This window comes from Dicentrarchus labrax, unplaced genomic scaffold, assembly GCF_905237075.1.
Source record: "Dicentrarchus labrax unplaced genomic scaffold, dlabrax2021, whole genome shotgun sequence".
NCBI classification, from domain to species: domain Eukaryota; kingdom Metazoa; phylum Chordata; class Actinopteri; family Moronidae; genus Dicentrarchus; species Dicentrarchus labrax.
Window position 1 is genome coordinate 19,725,949 of NW_026136708.1, and position 19,251 is coordinate 19,745,199.

Sequence of the window (19,251 nt, forward strand, 5' to 3'; positions counted from 1 at the left end):
AAGTGGATCAGCCATTTTAAATTGTATTGATGGTTATTATTACATGGAAGGTCTTTTTCCACCATTTTCTCTTTGGTTTTTTAGAGAATCTCTACTCCGGGCAGGAGTTTCTTCTCATCTGTTTAAATCTATCATCTACTTTCACATATAATGTCATAAAACACAATTTCAACCAAATTTACTCCATTTTAAGAAATCTACTTGAGGTAATTTTACTTTTACAACTGGATTTTCTTACTAAAACATTTTGTTAGTAAATTCAATTTGCCATTACTGCCCTTTTTCTTTGCACCTGAAGTTTCATTTGTTATCTAACTTTTTTCACAGCTTTCACAATAATCCAGTAAACTGCCAAACTACTAAATCGATTCTCAAATTAGACCTCACAACTTTTCCTGCTTAAACTCACTTCATCTTTTCAACTGCAAACCATACTTTATGTGACCTCATGACCCCATTTTAGTTTTCATTTCATTTTATGTCAACTGTCTACTCTGTCTGCCTGTGTTATGATTGCTTGCTATAACCATCACACACATGCACCCACACACACAGTTATAAGTTGTATGTGTCCTACCTGGTGTAACTGTTCATCCAGTTTAGCAAGTCCACAAACTGGTCACAGCCCCTGGGAAAGAAAGAGAGAGAAAGCATGTTAAAGTTGCATAGTACTCCATTAGTACTGCAACATACAATGATATTTTAGGCAATAATGCGCTCATGAGTTAACAAGTCCATAAAGAAATGGTTTTCCTAGCTGGGTGTGTAAAGACTGGCCTGCACCGAGCCCTGAACTCAACCCCATCTGACACCTTTGTGGACCTAATCAACCAGCGTCAGTGCTGGACCTTACTCAGCATTCAAGTTGTGGTTGAATGGGAGAAAATCCCTGCCATCAGGTTTTCCTCTCTGCTGTTATAGGAGCAAAAATATATAAATAAATACAATTTCAATAAAGAGATATGATTTTGGGTGTCCACATACTTTTAGCCATTTGGAAAAATAAAAGCATAGATTGTGAACATATACTTAATAGTTTTAAAGGTCAAAAGGCCATGATACTTTCTCGAGCATACAAACATCAGTGCAGTAGTTTGATTTGTGTTGGAAAAATAAAGAACAGCAGTATTGTTTTGTAAAATTTCCACAACAACAGAAGTGACACGCTGATCCTGTGGTTTGTCATCTAAAATTTCTAAAAACACTCTGAAGATTTGTTTTCTTAGCAGATTCTGAGCATTTGACACTGACATTTAAAACCCTTCGATGAATCCAGCAATAAACAAATAGAAACAGATGACACTCTGTCTTAGAGTTTCAGATCACTTGTGTCATCCGTTTGTCATTTCGATTTTCAGTTTTCTTTTGTCACTTTTCTTTGGGGATTTTTTTTTTATTTAAGCCCGTTGGGGTTTCTGTTCTGTCTCACCCACTGAGATTGGATTTCTTTTCATCCCCTGATATTTTTGAAGTGTTCTTATCTTTTGTATGGATATGCAAATAACTCAACCTAAACCTACAGCAGTAACTGGTTCTGTGTTTTCATTGTGCTACCGCTAACTCCACCGTGGCAGATAATATCAGACTGGGCAGCAGAGTCTGGGAACGGCACACCAACAAGAGTCAGATGGTCCAATATAGAGGTGTGTATTGTTACCGTACTTATAGATTCTAATAAAAATACTCCCTTTAAAAACAGATCAATGATTTATCTGATAGTAGCTATGTGAAACTTACAAACAGAATAGAAATTAAAATAGTCCCCGTTTTTCAAGGAGTCCCAGGAACCCAGGTTGAAAACTATTCCCTCTAAAAGACCAGTGTGTAGGATTTAGTGCCATCTAACGGTGAAGCCTGTAGATAAAACTAATCATTCAAAGGTAACGAAAATGCAACGACTCTTATTTTCAGGTGATTATACACTAATGAATACATACCTATGAATATTATATTCCATTTTCTGCCAATATACCCCCTAATGTTACACACTGGACCTCTAAATAAACTAAAAATAATAATAAACAGCTAAATTAGTGCTAATCGTAAATAAATAAACAACAATTATGTCATAAATACATTTCGAGACTACAATTTAAGAAAGATACACTCACAATCAGTCCATCAGTCAGTCAGTCTGTGATGTGTAGCCATTTGCCATTTTTGGTTCACCTCCTTTTACTAAATCTGCCACATGTATGTCAGTTAGATTTACTACATTTCCCAACATGCCACTGGACATCCCCCCATAGACAAGTTCAGGGTTTTACATGCACGTAGACGTGAGGCGTGGGTTACTGCAAGCACAAAAGTGAGAGTTTCCCATTGAGAGTTAGTTAGTTTCACCCTTTACTCAAAGCTCAACAACCAATGTTGTCATCGTAAGGTTCTGGTTTCATGTCTGTGGGTGCAAAAATTTCTCCCCGTATGACTATTGAAAGTCGATGAGCGGCTGTAGATTCAGAGTGATCGACATCAAAGGGTGCTCTGGCATTTCAGATGACTGAAACATTTTCTTAATCATACAACACCGGAGCTGGTGGGAAAAAGATGTGATGTCGTCTACATTTGAGATGTTATCCAGATATTAATAAGAAACATTTTTTAAAGCAAACAATGAAGATGGTTGTCTAGGTGCTGTGCATTAGATTAGAGTTGGGGGTTTAATAGCATTTCAATAAACCCACCGTTATATCAGCGTATCAAATACAATTCCTTAATCTGTTTAGGTTTAGCTCTCAACAATTCTAAGTAACAAAAGTTAAACTAAAATCCAACATATTGACATTCAAAGAACCAAAACTCAAGGTTTGCTAGTTGTTTCAAACTGCTTTTTGTGAATAAAAAAAGAGTTAAAAGTTTTATTGATAGATTCGTGAGCCTCTGCAAGCATTAAGGGACAAACTTTAGTTTCATTTCTGTGCTTGATGGTCAAGCAATACAGAATGCCAAAGGAAAGGGGAAACTGACAGCCAAGCTCTGTCAAAGGGGCCATCCTACAATCCAAAAGCCATGTTTACAAGTTATATCTCATGTAAAAAAAAAAAAAAAAAAAAAACTTTTTTTTTTTTTTTGCCTTTTTTTTTTTTTTTTTTTAAAAAAAAACACGTTTTTTTTTTTTTTTTTTGTTTATATATTGGATATTTTGGTGTTTATAATATAAATACATACTTGAGTTGAGTTTGTGTTTTTCTCCTATTTGTTGAGTTTTGTGTATTTAAAATTAGCTTAGGGTATAAATGTGTGGTGTGTAAATGGTGTGTGGCATTTGTTTCGACTCCATACTGTCCCTATAAAAAAAAACATACAAAAACTAGATCATTTTTTGAGCTATTTGGAGGCATATTCTTCCTCTTTAAGCCAGCAGTTTCCCTCTGCCTCTTCTACACTCTGGCTAAGTTGGGCTAACATGTTCTAGACCACTAGATCAGTCTTCTTATCTAAACCCTTGCAACAGTGCTGTACAAAATTTTAGATCATTTACCTTAAAAAGCTTTTCATCAAGATTAGCCAGCTATCAGAAACCAACCCCATTAGCATTTTTCCATGTGCATAGTTAAGCCTGCTGTAATTGCTATGTTAATTTAAACCAGAAAGTTTCCCCTGCTTCTTCATGTGTAAAGCTTTCTGCTGAAGCACTGGGACTGTTATATTCTGAAGCAGCGATAGCAAAAGCATTTTGCAAGTCGGCTTTGTTAGCAATAGCCGACATAAGAAAATGTAGACATGCTTAGTGCCATTAGGTCAGCGGAATACTTTTAAATGTTTCAAGATGGAATAGTACAAGAAGAAACAGCCATAGTGACCTGATAGATGAAGAGCTGCAGGCGACAAGGAAAACTATCTTTACTGCGTTATTCAAATAGTAGAAAAGCATTCAAAGCATGGTTGTAGAGGCAGTGGCGGCCCAGTGAAAGGGGACTACAAAATTTGGCTCTGAAAGTGTTATACTATTAGATATAATATAATTGTATTATCGTGCTGCTACATTAACGTGTATAACCTTTAGTTGGTTGAGATGGAGTCAGTTTAAACTATTTTATATACAGCTGGATAGTTCGATCTACAACAACACTTCATATTTCATATATATTCATTTAAATACATATATTTATCTAAATGTACTGAAGTATAGAGTATAAAAATACATATTTCATAATGATTTATAATCACTGGCAGTACTACAGTAAAAGGAGAACTGACTGTTGGTTGTGTCAGTTGGGATTTTCTGATTACAAAACACTGATTTAGCTCTACTGTCTGATGCATAAATGCATGAAGTGAGACTAATTACAAGCTGTTGAGAAAGTAGGCCAGTTTGAGTAAAGGTCTCTCTCTCTCTTTTTCTATCTCTCTCTCTCTCTCTCTCTCTTCCTCTATCTTTCCATCATCTCCCCGTCCATTTGAATAGACAAACACACACACACACAGCCCACCTGACAATCCAGTGCCTCCCTGAGTAAAGAGAGGTTGGGTTTCAATATCAGCCTCTTTAGCTGTCACACACAAACACACACACACACAGTTTTTAGCAAGCATCTCACAGGTGGGAGCTGAGCGTGAGGAAAACGATCATATTTCCCTTCTCGTTAAAAAGCTGCCTTACTATTGGCCGGGGTGGAGCAACAGACGTGTCAGTCAGCAGCAAGGTGATCACTGATTGGCTGAGGGACAAAAAAAAATCCTCATTTAGCTGTTGTAGGGGGCAAGAGAGGGAGTTTCCTTTTGTACAGCTGAGGACAACAAGCTGGGAACACACACACACACACACACACACACACACACACACACACACACACACACACACACACACACATACACACCCCCTACTGAGCAAAGTCCTTCAAATGAAAAGTGTGTCAACAGCTGACAGAATAGACTCTCCTCTGTTGGTGCAGCTTGGAAACCTCTCATCCTGTCTCCTCTCCTCTTCCTGCTCTCTGTTACTCCTCGTTGTCCTCCTTCATAATCTTCCCTTCTCCTCCTCTCGTTTCCTTTCCTCTCTTTTCCGCTTTTCTTTTCCCTCTTCCCTTGTTTCCTTTACTTTTCTCTCTTCTCCTCATCTCTTCTTTCTTTTCCTCCCCATTCCTCGTTTCCTTTGAACCTCTTCTCTCCTCTCCTTTTGCTTCCTCTCCTCCATCCTCCTCTCCTCTCCTTTCCTTTCATCTTGTTTCCTTTTCTTCTAATTTCTTCTCCTCGTCTCCTCCCTCTCCCAGCTTTCCATCCTCTCCTTCCTTCCTGGTTCTCCTCTAGTTCATTCTTTCTCTCCTGGTTTTTTATCTCCTCCTCTCCCCCTTCCAAACCAAACCACAGAGGAAGAATTTATCAGGAGAAGCCAATCAACCAACTCATTAGCTGTGTGTGTGTGTGTGTGTGTGTGTGTGTGTGTGTGTGTGTGTGTGTGTGTGTGTTTGAGTGTTTATCTTAATAATTTAGCCATCGCTGTCAGGACCTTGGTCACCGCAGCGCTCTCAGGTTCCTCTACAGCTCTCAGGTGATCACACACACACCCACACACACATACACACACACACAAAACACTGGTGAAACTGTGCAGTTGCATTCAAAAGCTGCACAATTCAGAGAAATAAACCGTGGATCAGTTCAGTGTGATGCTTTAAATCCTCTTTTAACGCTCTGAATTCGTCGCTCTCTGGAGGAAGCCCATTCATTTTATTACCCAGTAGAATCAGAAAGCACAGTGTTACTGCGCTGCAGGTGAATTATGTTGCAATGCAGCTGTTATTTGTTGGTAATAATCTACTTTGAGGTGTCTGATTGTTACAGTAACAGACTGGGTGAAGCAAAGAATACAATACAATACAAAGTGGAACGTTTTTTCTGTCAAATCTGTTATTGGACTCATCAGATTGGTAGTTCAAAGCCTCATTATGTAACTTTTCTACCTTAAAATAACAGCTTAAAAATAATTTTATACTACATTATCTTGTAATAGGGCGAATGGTGCCTCTGTCTTTTCTACTCTGCACCCCGTACGCCTGTTGTCACACTATGAAACTTTGGTCTCCAGGTCGGGACAAGTGCGTAAGCGAGCAAGCAACGGGACCAGGCTCTGCAGACGTCATGGAGACCAAAGAGGACGTTGATGGAGGAAGCCAAGGAGAGAAAATGAGAGAGAAGCCACCGAACAAGAGTAAATCTCAGACTGGCTTTCAGTCGTTGGTGAGAGATTCGTGAAATAAAAGGCGGCAGACAGACGGGGAGCTGGCCTTCTTGCTGTTTGACTAGTGAGTAATTACTACAGTATGTCTTGTGTTGTTGCACTTGCATGATGTTTGGCTGTGTTGGCAAAGTTGTCACCTCACTAGATTTTCATCATAAGTAATGTAATCATAACAAATGCACATGTACAGCTGTCCATGTTTACGACAGTGGTGTGTAAGTGAATTGCACTGTGAAACTGTCGGGGAGCCAAATAAAAAAAATCTTACATAATCAGAATCAGAAATAATCGCGAGCCATACAGCACTATAGCCCTGTAATGCTAGTGTGACACAGCTGCTTGGCTTCTTCCAAACTGAAATGCTCCCAAAACTTTTTTGTGCTCTTCCTCTTTCGTCTTTCCTCCATTTTCAACCATGAATGTTTGTTTTCATCTCGCAGAAGACAACACACAGCGCAACGTCAGCCCTGCATGATGCAACTGTGATTATTGTCCATGATGAAACAAATCTCCAAGGCACAGAATCAAGGATTGTTAGTCAGATAACCTTCAGCCCTGCTGGATACTGCTGTCCAACTGTAGCATGTCATGTATTGGTAGGTGTACCTCGCACACACATGCATGCACACACACATATTGTTCCCACAAGGCCTAAGTAATAAATTAATTGAATGTTTCGTGCAGAAAATCAACTCACACCTCACGCACGTTCTCCATACGCCTATCCACGCTGGTAACAGTGTGTGTGTATGTGTGTGTGTGTGTGCTGCTCCTACGCAGTACACCCTGATGGCCATCTGAGGTGGCAGTGGGACAGATGGTACGTAGGTCGGTCTTTCCCCGTGCACGCTCTCACACACACGTTTAGCACAGACACATGCACGCACACAGCCGTCCTCAGCATGTGTCCTGACAGCAGAATACATACTGTAATGATCTCTTTAGCTACAGGCTTATAACCCCGCCAAGACCACAAACACATTCAGTACAAGTTTCTGTTATTGCTCTTTATTTGCAGTTTCGAGAAACAGCAACAAAGCATTCATCAGCGGCGCTTCTCTCATTTCTTTCTGTCGACATTCAGCTTCCATTTTTCTTTAATTGTTTTTCAGGGCACACAGCTTTTCCTAGTTTCTAAAAATACCATCTTTACAGTGTCAATCTGAGTTTAAAATTAGCTGCTTACCCTGCCAACAAAGACGAAGTGACAATACTGTTTGTGAAAATGAGACTTTTGATTGTATACCTATCTTATAATTTATACTAAATATTTTGATTGATTTCTTTTTTCACTGGATGCTTTCGTGTAAGCCGATGTGAGCTTGATCTCTATTGGTCTTTATTGGTAATGTGTCCTTTATTTGTGCTTCCTGTGACAAATTAAACATCAAAGAAATGCTCTGAGAACCAAACAGTCATGTTGGCAGCAGCTGGGCAGCACCAGTGTCCTTCAGCTGTTCAAACCTGTACTTCAGACCCTCATTTGCCAATCATCTGCCCTGCTGTATAGTGTCCTTAAGCATACAGTAGGGTTTGACCCTGACCTTTGACCTCTGACCTCTCTGTGGATAGGTGGACGCTCAAAAGAGAGCTTCCCTGCAGGAATGAATAGCGGATCACAGCAGGATTATGGCGTCCGGTAGGGCTAACACGACGTGCTTCTATGATGAGGTTGTAAATCTCTTCTGTGACTATGCAGCGAAGAAAGACTGAAATATTTTCCAGCACAAGAGTATCAGCAGGCTTGTTAAAGAGGGGGGAGAGAGACAGAGAGAGAGAGGGAGAGAGAGAGAGGGAGAGGTAGAGAGAGCAGGGCCGGGCCGTGAGTCGGAGTCTCCCCGGCCGGGGCCCCTCTCTAGACGGCAACGCGTCATGGAACATTCCCGGAACCAGCCAGCGCACCACCCACCATCTCTCTCTCTCTCTCTCTCTCTCTCTCTCTCTCTCTCTCATCCACACATACACACAAACAGAGGAAACAAACGATGAGCATATGAGATAAAGTCACTCCCCTCTGAAAAAAGAATCTCTGCCTATAACAGTTTGTATTTTTGGAGACAAACTCCACAACAACACACACACACACACACACACACACACACTGTAGCAATAAGCCTCTGTCACTGAACACACTGTAGCGGCAACAAGGAAATACCAACGGGAGTGCGCTAAGGTCACAGCTTAAACTCACTTTTGAACATTCCACGGGCACCATACAGTGATTACAGGAGCATCACGGGAATATTAGAGGGATTTGCAAAGTGAACTTCTATGAGTCAAACCACCCAGATGCGGACAGATCTGGTTTGTTGCTTCACAACGCATATATGCATGAAAATCGACCTTCCATACGCAAAATTACCATCACACCTATCCGAGCTTCCACTTTCACAGCTTCATATCCACCAACACTCCCCCTCCCTCCGGCTCTCCCCTCGATATCTCTCCCCCGGCCTTGCAGCCAGCCTGGCCGTGCAGGCTACTGCAAATTCCTCAGGATATTACGCAACCCGGGTAATCTGCATGCAATGCAATGCGTGCCCGGGGTATTCCCCCTGCATAGCCTTGCCCCAATAAGCTAAACAAAAGATCAAGTGCCGTGAAAACAGCCCATAATGTCCGTCATGGCATAGAAATCCCCGCTGTCACTGTGATATGTGTGAGAATGTGTCCGGTAAGGTTTCGTTTTTCCTCCCTGCACTTACCTTCTGTCTGCGCTCCGGCTGCGCGTCTCCGTCTCCGTGCGAAAATGACAACAAGCAAACCCGGTGACAGGAGATCCGATTCCGGGCGGGCTTGACACCTCGCTGGTTGTCCGTTAGAAACAGCCAGGAGGCGGTTGTTAGAAATCCACAACAGTCGAGGGGGAGCGGTGGAAACGTCGCGCTGAAGCGGCCGACGGAGGAAAAGTTGCGCGTAAAAATGGAAGGAATCCTTTCCGACCGGATTTCTGCTGCCGGAGCTCCACTACTGCAGTCAGACAGACAGTAAATGTGTGCGTCTGACTGTGTTATGAGTGTGTATGTGTGCGTGTGTGAGGGTGAAATCAGGAGACACATACACACGCACACACACACTCATACGCACACGGGGGTTATTCCAAACGCCACTTCCCAGAATAGCAGCATAGAGGAGAGGGAGAGAGAGAGAGAGTGAGAGAGACGGAGCGGCAGAGAGCGAGAGAGAGAGAGAGAGAGAGAGAGAGAGAGAGAGAGAGAGAGAGAGAGAGAGAGAGAGAGAGGGAGGGCGTGTGTGTGTGTGTGTGTGTGTGTGTGTGTGTGTGTGTGTGTGTGTGTGTGTGTGTGTGTCTGTGCTCGTGTGACGTCGTCGGATCCCCCAGCGCGCAACCAGGGCAGAGGGAGGGGAGGGGAGGAGGAGCAGTGGCCGAGGAGGAGGCTCTGTCTGCCGGCACAGAGAGAGCAGGATTCCCCGGTCACCTCTGGAGCGACCTGTCTGTCTGACTGTCTGCCTGCCTCGTTTTTTTCTGTCTATCTGTATATTGAGCTATGGGTTAAGACCGGAATTGAACACATTGATATACAGTTTGCACTTCAAAAGGATCACATCATATTATATATATATTATAAATGCACTTAAACGCTACAAATACAATTTCTAGTTCTACCATTAAAAATAGTCTTCAGCATCGTCGCTGTCATCGTTATTGTTATCCTATTAGTTGAATTATAATATTTGCGTATCTAACTCACCATTACAATGTTAAAGCTCAGTTCAGTCATTTTATGGTTTTATGTGGATTTAAAATCGAAAAGATGATTAATCTTTCATCACCCTGAATCATTTATGATAATTATACTCGTGCAAATTAATTTAGACTTAAAGTTGTCAAGGGTTCATTACACTGTTTGACTGCCAGGTTGCTTTGAAGTTAAACCTGCCCCATTAACCCCTCTTCCTCCCACTCTCTCCCCATGTTTGCTGTGTGTTCATTTAGGAATATGCTAATTATAAGCACAAAACCTAGTAATGAAGGTGTCTGACAGTAAGTTCCTGGATCTCTTCTGGTTGCCTGGCAACCTCAACCTCAATGGTCCAGCATAACCGCATGTGAAAGCGCAACTTGTCAGTTTTACACTTTTAAACAAGCAAGAAAACACAAGGCTAGTGAATTTGTTTTAACCTTTGGACGGAGCAATGCTACCTGCTTCCTCTTCCTTACAATCTTTATGCTAAGCTAAGGTAACCATCCTTGGCTGTAGCCTTGTATTTACTGTACAGACATTACAGCGGTATCGGTGTTCCAGTCTAACATCTTAGCACAACAGCAAATATGTGTATTCCGCAAAATGTTCAACAGTTTCTCTAAGACCTTTATCAGGTCAGTTGATACTGAAGTTTACTGGTGCATGTTGACACACAGTAAGGCTGAAGCTTTCAGGGCCCCTGGAGTTCTGGGACCCGGGGGGAAGTTCCCTGCTTTGCCTAGTTGGACAAGCAAACTTTGGTAAGGATTTTAACGTTTTAGTTGTATGTATACTGAACTGCATTGGACCTGGATTATTTCTGTGATGAGGTGTTCTTTCTGAAAACGGCCACAATAACCAAAAACATTAGTGTCTAATCTATCAGTATACATACATTACATGTGTTTATGTAGCTTTTCATAGCACTAAGACTAAGGAAGTCCTACATGAGCCCTCATCCTGCTGGTGGAAAGGTTGTTGGTAAAAGCCCAATATGCGATATATATCCTCATAGAGTGTATATATTTATTTAGGTGGGTAGTAGCAGCACCTTTCTGCAGCCAGTATTATATGTATAACGCCAGAGTGAAGGTGAATCCTCAGTATTCAGACAGCAAACCCACTCCAGCTCTGAGTCCTTTCATCTGTAAAACACATTTAGGAATACAGAGGAGCTCATTTAGGCAGCCCCTGCTAATAAATTAAATCAGGATTGATAAAGTCCCCTTTTTCCTTTGGACAGGTTCAGATGCAGCTGCCCCTTTGTGCTAATAAACTACATTAGCTTTTGTAAGCGCCTTTTAGCAACAGGTGGCAGGTTTGATAAATGACTAGAGACAAAGCATCCTGTACCTGAAGCTTCACAGGTTTGATTACTCTGAGAGACATCAGCCAAAGGCCTGAAATGTGAAATGCAGCGTGCAGGCTCTGACGTAACCGTCCACTGTGATAATAAACCAGTCGGACATTTGCACACCCCTCACATGCCAGCCTTCTCCAAATAGCTCTCATTTTACCTGGGAACAGATAATGACACATAATGGTCTGATAAATGTATCAGTGGCATCCGTTCATTCATAGCGCAGTGAGAAGTCATACAAGATGAGAGCAAAGGAGAAGGAGGAAAAAGATGGTGCTTGGCAGGGACGGAGTCATCCATTTAGCTGCCATTAGTTGTTGTTGAGCTTCCCCTCAACAACAAGGGGTCAGGTGATGTCACAGGTTTCATATGTGGCAGGAATCCTTTATTTGGAGGTTCACAGCAAAGATATTTCATTAAAGTGATGGGGTGTTCGGTGTCCAGTGTTTCGGTTCTAAGAGCAGAAGCTATTTTGGTTAACCAGCAAGTATGCCGTTAGCAACAATAGCTTATCCAGGGGTCTAATTTCAGTACTTTTGGTCACATTCAAAAAAATGTATCTGGAAAGCTTTAGGAAGCCTGGGCTTATTGTCCAAATATATATTGGTTTGCTGGAGTCAGCAGGTTAGCATGGACCCATAGTCAAAATGGACATAATTATAAGGGTAAGATTTAGGTGGAAAAATACCACAACTTCAGTAGATTTTTATTTATTGCAGTACAACAACCTGTACAGCTGCAGAGGTCTTATTATTTTTTTCTATACTGGGTGTAGGCAGGCAGAGAAAGATCATGCATGCATGCATTATAAGGACTGGATATCATTTGAATGAAAATTGTTCACCTAGTGCATAAAATAAAAAAAACATTTTTCCGCTTCCTGGTTTGCATCCGCATTGGGCGACCCAGTGCACATGTGCAATATCTCTCTCCCTGGCCCTGTCCACACGGTCCTGCTGGGCCCGTATACTTTACATTGGGATGATGTCACACACATAAAGTCACATTTCTAGGTTGTGGGAAAGTTTTGCAAATATAAAACCTCCATGGTTAAAAATGGTGTAATACAAATTGACCTTGTTTGCAGTAGGAGGTGTCCTGTCAGCAGACTTATGGATGATTTTTTAGAATGGAAGATTATGGACGAAATGCTTTTATCGGCCGCATGGGATTTTATAGTTGTAAATCTGCCAGTGGGACACATTTTGAGCAAGGCTGAGTAGCGCCACCATATGCGGATCTCTTAATATATCCATGAGATGATGCCCTCATTCTAAATCCTGCCTACAAAGCTCAGATTGGCTTGATATTTTTCTGTAATTGGAGGGAAACAGCCGTCAATGAGCAAAATGCCAGATAATTCAATGGAACAGATAGATAGATAGATAGATAGATAGATAGATAGATAGATAGATAGATAGATAGATAGATAGATAGATAGATAGATAGATAGAAGTGGTCAGATCTCTGACTTTCAGTGAAAGTCTTAGCCCATGCTTGCTTATCCTTGGTGTGTGTGTGTGCGTGTGTGTTTGTGCTGGCCAGCGATAAGTGGATTAACGTCTGCCATTTCCCATAAGAGGCTCATCGGGATGTGACCTCATCACCGATGACCCCGGAGTCCCCATGGCGACGCCGTGGCAACAAAGCACCATGGCGACAGAGAGCTGCAGCAGCTTCTGATGCGGCAATTTGCATCTGCTTTTCATATGAAGCCCAGGAGGAAGATGAATGCAGTCTGAAGCCCTGGAGACTGACTCTGTTTTTAGATGTATACTGTGTATAGACTGTATGGAAGTAAATGTCTACCAGGTTTCATTAAAAGCTGTACACCCTTAAAAACAACCAGCTGAATGTCATAAGTAAAGTAACTCTGAAAAATGATTTTATCTTCAACAGCAGAACTAGTTTGCCAGCAAACGTCTTTAGATGACTCATTACTTTAATAATCTGCTTTGCAGCTGTCATGTTGATGAAGTAGGTGTGAGTTTTTCACATACGCCATTTCACTTTAAACTCCATCGCTTTCTTCTTGTTTTATGTGGATCCAGGATGTTATGAATGTTAAAATTACTCTTTGGATAGTTAAGATGAAAATAACTACAGTAGAAAAACACTTCACTTATAACAAATAGATACAAGTTATATAAAAATATCAGGAAAACTCATTTCTGATGCTCACAGGAACAAATCTGCTGAAAATTCAATTGTACAGTTTATCACTTATTGAGTGGTTGTTGTTATGTGTGGAATATAATATGAAATATCCATATAATATGTCATTAGTCAGGGGTTGCCAGTTTACTCAATGAAAAGGTTAGGGTTAGGGTTAGGGCTCCATAGAGCTGCAGAGCTGGACATAAATGTGTTTTGGTCGCTTTGAACCATCTCACATTACTCACACTCAATTTGATTAAAGATAATATAAAAAAATATTAAGTGCAGCTTGAGAAAAACTGAGCTCATTACACTGATGACTCAAAGACCATGCTAATTGTCTACAGCTACTTAGCATTAGCATGCACGGAGCTGTGTATGACACAGAGATGATTTCGGTGCCAATCTTCTCAACCGACCGAGTATCGGCTCAAGTAACGAGTGCGGCCACAATCCCATGGAGTGAGTCATGTGTCGAGCTTTAATGTGCTGTTTGAAGCCCCAGACTGGAACTCTAAATCCTCTCTATTCATTGATTGCATTCACTGTATAGTTTAAAGAAAAACAACCATGAACGAGGAACCTGCTGAGTAGTTACGGGAAGTGGTGAATAATCCATTACACCAGTGAGGTGTACACACAAACACACACACACACACACACAAAAAGGCAGTCGCCTCAGGCTCTTGTCCCGGAGTCGAACTGTAACGCTCTGCAAGACAAAGCACTTCTGTGACAGCTGACTGATTACTAATGCTTACTCATACACTCTCACACTCACAGAAACACACACACACACACACAGAAACACACACACACACACACACTCTCACACTCACAGAAACACACACACATACATACATACAGCAACACTGCTCCTATCGCTACCACACCTAGTTTCCTGCAGATTGACAGTGAGCAAGTTGTGTTCACCTGACACACACACACACACACACACACACACACACACACACACACACACACACACACACAAACATTGTGTATCTTTCCATCTTGTTTTCTTTGATTCTATTCATGCGGTCTCATTAATCCATGTCAGTGTGTCTTTCTCCTTCCTTTCCACACACACACACACACACACACACACACACACACACACACACAACGCACACACTCTGTCATCAGTGTGTTGAGGTGTGGCCCAAGTAAACGCTTAGAGGGTATAGGTCAAACTACCTGGGAGATAACAGTTTCAAGAGGACGTCTTCATGGGGCGTGTGTGAGTTCAGAACAGATACATAGATAGAGGGAGAGAGAGTAACACACGCACACAAACACACACACGCACACCGTCAACCTAGTCACTCTACAGGCTGTCTGGGGCTAAACAGTGCCCCTTACTGGTCAGCATCAGTACAGCCAGTGTGTTCATTAAAGGCCTAATGTGTTACATCTGCAAAGATCTCAGATAATAAGTGACTGAAATATAATGTTACCATCATAAATAATAACATTCAATCTTATACTTTTAACCTATTTCCTTTTTAATGTGGCTTCAGTATTACTCCTCATACAACAGATTCTATGAATCTATGTTATCACACACTACAGCTACATTGTACTATGAATGGAGATGATGAGAGTTGTTATTGTTGACTTTTTTTGTACTGTAAATGTTTTAAGGGTTAGTACACCCACAAATCAGCAAAACTTTCTAACATATCAGCCATTAAGTTTTGGTTTTATTTGCCCATGTTTAGCTGTATTAGCGATCCATTAACCTCTATAAAAGAGGTAAATGGATCTATGGATTCCATAAATGTGTCCATGTTACTTAATCAACAGACTTCACTGTGGACTGTTTTTATAGGAGCTGGTTTTTACAGAAGAAATAGTCCCTGTGAAAATGAGTTTAAGAAAAATACTGCAGCTGAAATTTTCTAATGCTTTTTCTGTTCTTTTACCGTTTTGAGCACCACAAATTAAATTCCACTTTCCTTCTTTGTATTGGGGTGCCAGCAAAGGTTTTGAAAAATAGTTTTTCGTGTGATTTTTTTTAATCCTCTGGCAGGTGCTTTGCAGACAAGCTCTGTTTAAAACCACAAGTAAATGTCTCATTGTTTCCAACCATACCAAATAAATGGAATTTCTTAAAAATAAATGCACAAAATATTTAGAATTTTTCCTTTGTTGTAAAGGTACAGCAAAAAAGAAATGAGTCTGATTATCAGACTGAATTGCTTTTTCTTTTTCTCTTCAGCTTTTGATGTTATTTATTTATTCATTTGAACTGCAAAAAAAAAAAAATCTAAGTTGTGGTTGGTGTTTCTAGAGGTGTGGAACCAAGCAGATAAAAATGGTGTTGGTGTTGAATTCTACTGAAACTGTGATATTAAACTAGAACATATTTATCTTAGAGTTCTTCCTGCATATAAATAACGGCAAAAAATATACTTTAATCAGTAGAGTCAACAATAGATATTATGTTGACTCTGTCTTACTTTCTCTCTCTGTCTCCAGTCAGCAGAGTTTCCACAGTGGAACATTTTAGAGAATGAGGAGGAAGAAGAGGAGGAGGAGGAGGAGGAGGAGGAGGAGGAGGAAGAGGGAAAAAGGAAACATGTTGCTGCCAACTCTTCAGACCCCACAGAGCTGGCATAGTTTGTGTGTGTGTGTGTGTGTGTGTGTGTGTGTGTGTGTGTGTGTGTGTGTGTGTGTGTGTGTGTGTGTGTGTGTGTGTGGCTCTATGAAGTGGGAAACTCAAGTCCTAGCTGGTACAGGGAGGCTTATTTCCACACTGGGAAACGTTTCACACACACAAAACACACACACACACACACACACACACACACACACACACACACACACACACACACACACACACACCAGCTTTCTCCAGGATTCTCATGGATCTATGAGGGTCAAAATATTCCGTCCAATCATTCTGGCATTTTCCACAAAACACTTCCAAACCCCAAACAAGTTGCATTAACATCTTTCTCCCACAACAACTAGGTTACTGGTTTGAATCCCCCAATCATAACTAGATACTGTTTCTACTCAAAAAGGGAGGTGCCCTTAAGCAAGGCATTCAATCTTTTAAACATTTCCATTTGGGTTTGTTCAGTGGCTGAATAAATACCTCCTTTGGTTGTGTTAGCGTTACTGAATTAAGATGAACATTATTAGAAATGTACACTGAAGTAGAACTATAGCGACTTGGAGAACTGATCTGACTCTTGAGTTGCTGTAATCGCCAAACAAATCATTCCTATTAATTGCATTTTAGGTTTAATGGTTTTATTGACTCAGTGAAGACAATCAGATTTGTGTCTCCACAAGCTTTTTTGTTGTGGCTTAAAAACAGTGATAGAGAACAGATGGAAAACCCACATCTGGATCATCACTAAAACTTAATCAGTGTTACATTGGCCCCAAGCCCTGACGCACAGTCAGAAACAAAATGACAGAGGTAAATACATGACGCAATATTTTAAAGGGGCACTCCACCCAGGTTGACTTGGAGACGTCAATTTTTTTCTCAAACTCTGCGATCACTTTTTCGTATGTTTGTAGCCTTTTACTCAAACTCAGTGTGTTGATTGACATAGTTGTGATGACCGCATGACTTTAAAGGTCCAGTGTGTAACATTAAGGAGGATCTATTAACAGAAATGGAATATAATATTCAAAGGTACATTTTAATTAGTGTATAATTACCAGAAAATTTGAATCGGTATGTTTTTGTTACCTTAAAATGAGATGTTTTTATCAGTGCATCGCCTTCAATGGAGGCACCCCCGTGCTTCTACAGTAGCCTAGAAGGGACAAACCAAGCACTGGCTGTAGATAGGGCCACCATGGTTTCAGCTAAACACTTCACAGCCAGTTCTCATTTCCAAATCCTACACACTGGTCCTGTAAAACACTGATCTGATAAAGGGTCTCAATGCTAACGGCCCAGGAATTACAGTTAGCCTTGGTTATCAGGTTGCATTCATGAACTTCAGTTAAATTACTGTTATACTTGTGCATTAGTCTGAACAGACCTGTCAGTGACAACATCTGTAGTATCATAATTGGAGATAATCTTTCCCCAACCATAGTAGGCCGAGTAAGTAGTTTAGGCTGCCTAAATTTAACCAAACCATAACCAGATCAGACCAGGGAGGAAGACTCTGACAAACAAACTATGAGGACTTATTTTGTTGATGATAAGTCTGAACAAGACAAAACGCAAGAATGAGAGCATAATGGACTTTTACCCCGCTGAGGCCAAATGGGGTGTTTGACCATCTCTGTCAAACCAGTCTGACCACGCTCCTCACCAGATGGTGGAGGTACTGCACCATTTCATTATTGGTCAACCGCCATTAATTTAAAAGAGGAGGGGAGAAGAAGAGTTTTAGGCTGTGGTCTATTATTATTCACAGAGAGCACAGTCTTTTAATTTGTATTGGTTATACCTCGCGCTGGGACCAGACAAAAAGACACTGTTGCTGTGTTTCTCAGCATACTTTGTGTTTATAAGTCAGACTTAAGTAGAAGTCCTTTATATAAAGCAAGGAGATCCCCATGTTCCTCTAAAAGTAATGTTTTTCATGATGCTTAGTGTGAGAGTGTACGGGTTGAGCCTGATATTCGACTGTAAGCCCGTTAGGATGTTGACCCACAGCTCAACAAGCTTGTAAACTAAAACTGGTTAATAGTTCTGAGCTACACTGTGACTGTCAGGGTTGAAATCTTGCCAAAACAACAATTCAATCACATTACATTTTATTTGCATAGCACCAAATCATTACAAAAGTTAACTCAGGACACTTTTCAAATAGAGCAGGTCAAGATCAGAATCCTTCTAAAATTATTCACAGATACCCAACAGTTCCCAGCAAGCACTTGGTGACAGCGGTAAGGAAAAACAACAGTTACATGTAGCCTATATGTTTTTTTTTTACATACTAGACACAACGTTAACATTCAAAACAGACTTGTGTAATGCAGCCCTTAGCATGTGTCCATTCATCCATAAACCTGCAAGTGCAGACAGAAACAGCACTACACTCTTTCCTGAGTAGCGGTTCAGCGTCGCCGTGGCAACAGCATCACCTCTTTTTCCTCGCCTTCTGGAGATCTTTTTATAATGTCTATCAGCATCCTCTCTTTCTCTCCTTCACTTTAAATCTGTGGATTTTTATTTCAATGGCTGCATGGCCAATATACAGAGATAATGAATTTACATTTCTGTTTAGAAGCATTTAGACAGTAGTGTAAATGTATGAATTAATCAGTCATATCTTTATAAATACACAACAAAGATTTGAATGCAGTCCACCATCATGCAGGCATAAACTATGAACTAAGAATGATAAAATTACAGGGGTGATCATTTACTTTTCAATGCAATTTACAGCTAAAACAGCACTTAAATGACATTAAGTTCTCTGCCTGCCTTAGTACCAACACACCATGTTTATGAACTGTTATAATCATGTGCATTTACTGCACTGTAGAGTTAATTTGCTATTTATGTATGTATGTTTGTATGCATACATGTGATTGTCTGAGGGGGCCATCAGTCCATTATCATGAAAAATGACATTATCAAATTAAAGTGCCATTAATCATAATTAGACTGACCTCCAATGAAACTGTCACAAAATAAGAGCTTTTAAGGAGTTTTGATCGTAACTTGATTTGTGAAATGTATTTTTGTGATTTTACACTATTTAATCGCATGATTATTTAATAATATCATGAATATTTATCATTAAAGACTTTTGTTTCTATTTTATTATTATTTTGTTTATCTATGTAGCTATTCTGATATAATGCCTCCACTATTGTGGCCACAGTCTGTCCCAATGCTGTTATTACTACGAGCATGAAAT

General features: G+C 40.6%; 1 protein-coding gene and 1 long non-coding RNA gene across 2 annotated transcripts in view; one reads left to right on the top strand and one right to left on the bottom strand.

The window, feature by feature from the left end:
- The window catches only part of hivep2a (HIVEP zinc finger 2a), a 97,047-nt gene extending 87,680 nt beyond the window's left edge, over nt 1–9,367 (bottom strand). Inside the window, exons 1-2 of the mRNA XM_051408377.1 lie at nt 8,887–9,367; nt 578–628 (exon numbers count right to left, since the gene is read on the bottom strand). The gene's annotated coding sequence lies outside the window, so the exon portion shown is untranslated. The remainder of the gene's footprint in view (nt 1–577; nt 629–8,886) is intronic.
- On the top strand, nt 4,918–7,050 carry LOC127368034 (uncharacterized). Its single transcript, XR_007885578.1, has 3 exons — nt 4,918–5,491; nt 6,029–6,245; nt 6,622–7,050. It is a non-coding gene; the product is annotated as an uncharacterized LOC127368034 (long non-coding RNA).
- Nucleotides 9,368–19,251: the final 9,884 nt, after the last annotated feature.